Source organism: Nannospalax galili, unplaced genomic scaffold (genome assembly GCF_000622305.1).
Source record: "Nannospalax galili isolate Female #2095 unplaced genomic scaffold, S.galili_v1.0 scaffold140, whole genome shotgun sequence".
Classification (NCBI taxonomy): Eukaryota; Metazoa; Chordata; class Mammalia; order Rodentia; family Spalacidae; genus Nannospalax; species Nannospalax galili.
Window position 1 is genome coordinate 12,646,139 of NW_008352267.1, and position 3,035 is coordinate 12,649,173.

The following is a 3,035-nucleotide window of genomic DNA, read 5'->3' on the forward strand; positions in this document are numbered from 1 at the left end:
AAAGGCAGATGGGGTGGGAAGAAGCCCCAAGATTTCCCAGGGAGTGGATTGAGTAGCTGGGTTGTACTGGATTCAAAGGATCAGAGAGAGGAAAGGTAAGCCTTGGAGCCCCAGAAAGAGGCTGGCAGGGGTTGCAGGATCAAGGAAGTAGAGGGAGGTGAGGGCGGTGCTCCTGGGGCCCAAGAAAGGCACTGAGTTGGTCTGGGTGAGAAGGGTCAGGAAGAAGTATTGGTTCCCCAGGTGTCTGGGGCCCCAAGACTAGGAATGGCGCAGGGCCCAAACTAGGAGTATAGAACGGCGCGGGGCGGGGTGGGGGATGGAAGGGTGAATGTGGCTTAGGGAGTCCTCGCGCAGAGGGCTTCACTATAGACTTACCCCAAGAGGTCTAAGGATAGTAGTGCAGGCTAGGAGAGTTAGCCGGTGGTGCAGGCCCAGGGAAGCAGAGAGAGGTGAGGGAGGGGCCAGGACCAGAAGCGGTGCTCCTGGGGCCCAAGAAAGGGACTGAGTTGGTCTGGGTGAGAAGGATCAGGAAGCAGTATTGGTTCCCCAGGTGTCTGGGGCCCCAAGACTAGGAATGGCACAGGGCCCAAACTAGGAGTATAGAATGGCAGGAGGGATGGAAGGGTGAATGTGGCTTAGGGAGTCCCGGTGCAGAGGGCTGCACTATAGACTTACCCCAAGAAGTCTGAGGATAGTAGTCAGAAATTATAAATATTTTAAAAGGAAATCTTTTAAGTCAAAGCCTTAGGATAGTAGTCAGAAATTATAAATATTTTAAAAGGAAATCTTTTAAGTCAAATAATATGGCAGTTTTGTAGAAATATGGTAGGACAGTGAACTCCAGGTATGTCCACTAAACGTCCAGAAGATTAATTACAACAGTCTTGTACTTTTAAGAATTGTGCAATATTTAGCCAAAACTGAATGCTCTTAAATAAACTTTGATCAGACACATATTTTTAAGTCAATGCTTCTAATAGTCAGCAAGATAGTAGAGCAATAATGTCAAAGATTTAAGTAGAAACTTTGTTGGTTTGACTTTAGAAATTTCAAGACTGTGAATATCATCTTGAAGTCTCATCTTTTACATATCTAAAAGACCTTACTCAAACCCTCATAACTGAAAAAAAAACTTTTTTTTCAGCCCCTGGAATTGGAGTAACAGGTAGTTGTGAGCTGGGAACTGAACCCAGATCCTCTGAAAGAGCAGCAAGTGCTCTTGGCTGCTGAGTCATCTCAAAAGGCTTTTCCACACGTCAAATATACTTTTTCAAAGAGATCTTATTTGTATGTATACGAGTGTTTTGCCTGCATGTACATACATGCTATCACATGCATGCAGTGCCTACAGAGGCCAGAATATGGTGTCAGATCTCCTAGAACTGGAATTATAGATGGTTGTTAGCCACCATGTGGGTGCTGGGAATTGGACCCAAGTCCTCTGCAAGAGCAGTCAGTGCTCTTAACCACTAAGCCATCTCTCCAGCCGCCCCACCTCCCTCCCCAAAAGACCTTTCTTATTTTTCTTTTCCATTCTGGAAACATATAGCCATCTTAATTTTTATACCTAAACCCTTTTTTACTAAAACTATTCCCATTCTTACATCCCTCTAACATTGTCTCCTACTTGATAGTTATATTAATGCAATGGTACATAAATAACATTACCAAATTGATTACCATCTGTTGGGAGGACCTTTTAGATGGGGTACCAGAGAATGTCTATCCTTCAATAAGTTTCTAATGTTAAACTAATTTTGATTTCACAAAAGTGAACAATTATGCCAATTAATTTAAAGTTGGAGTTTCTTGGAATAGCTGAGAATAAACAATAGGAATTTGACCAGTATAATCTAAATCAACAACATTTGAGCAAACAAAACTTTTTATAGTCCAATTTGTATTATGTAGATTAAAGCAAAAATTTGTCTTTTTTTATTTTAAACCAAAATATTTTTAAAAGGAGGTTCCCCGAATTAGTGATAGTTAAGGGGGAAAAAAAAAAAATCTTTTTTTTTTTTTTTTTTTTTTTTTTTTGGGCGGCAAAAAAAATCTCTATAGCCCCAGCCAGCCTGGAACTAGCTATGTAGACCGGGCTGCCCTGGATCTCACAGAGATTCACCTGCTTCTGTCTCTTGAGAACTGGTCCCTGCATCTCTGAAATAAAGCTGACTTGATCATGGTGGATGATCTTTTTGATGTGTGTCTATGTGGGTTTGCAAGTATTTTGTTGAGAATTTTTGCATCTATTTTCATTAAGGATATGGGTCTATAGTTTTCTTTTTTGGTTGTGTCTTTTGGTATTAGAGTGATGCTGGCTTCATGAAAGGAATTTGGAAGTTCTCCCTCCATTTCTATCTTTTGAATACATTAAGTAGTATTGGATATAGATTACATTGAGGTCTTTGAGCCATTTGGAGTTGACTTTTGCACAAGGTGAAAGATTTGAATTTAGTTTCATTCTTTACAGGTGAAGATCCAGTTGTGCCAGGACCATTTGCTGAATGTTTAAGCTGTTAATCTCTTCTTGGTTTAGTTTGGGTGATTAGCATGCTTTTAGGTACCCGACCATTGCTTTTAGGTTTTCAAATTTAGTAACATACAGGTTTTTAAAGTATTCTTTTATAATCTTCTGGATCTTTTTGGTGTCTGTTGTGATGTTTCCCCGTTCATCTCTAATTTTGGTGATTTGGAGGTGCTCTGTCTTTCTTTGGGTTAATTGGGCTAGCAGTCTGTCAATCTTGTTTATATTTTCAAAGAAGCAGCTCTTGGAGTCATTAATTCTTTGTATTGTTTTCTTTGTTTCTATTTCATTAATTTCTGCTCTGATTTTTGTTGTTGCTTTCCAAGTGTCTTGAGTTGCAATGTTAAGTCATTTGTGTTCTTTCTGATTTTTTAATGTAAGCACTTAAAGCTATAACCTTCCCTCTCAGGACTGCTTTCAATGTATCCCAGAGGTTTTGTTGTGTTGTATTGTCCTTTTCATTTAGCTCCAGGAATACTTTTATTTCTTTCTTAATTTCTCCTTTGACCCA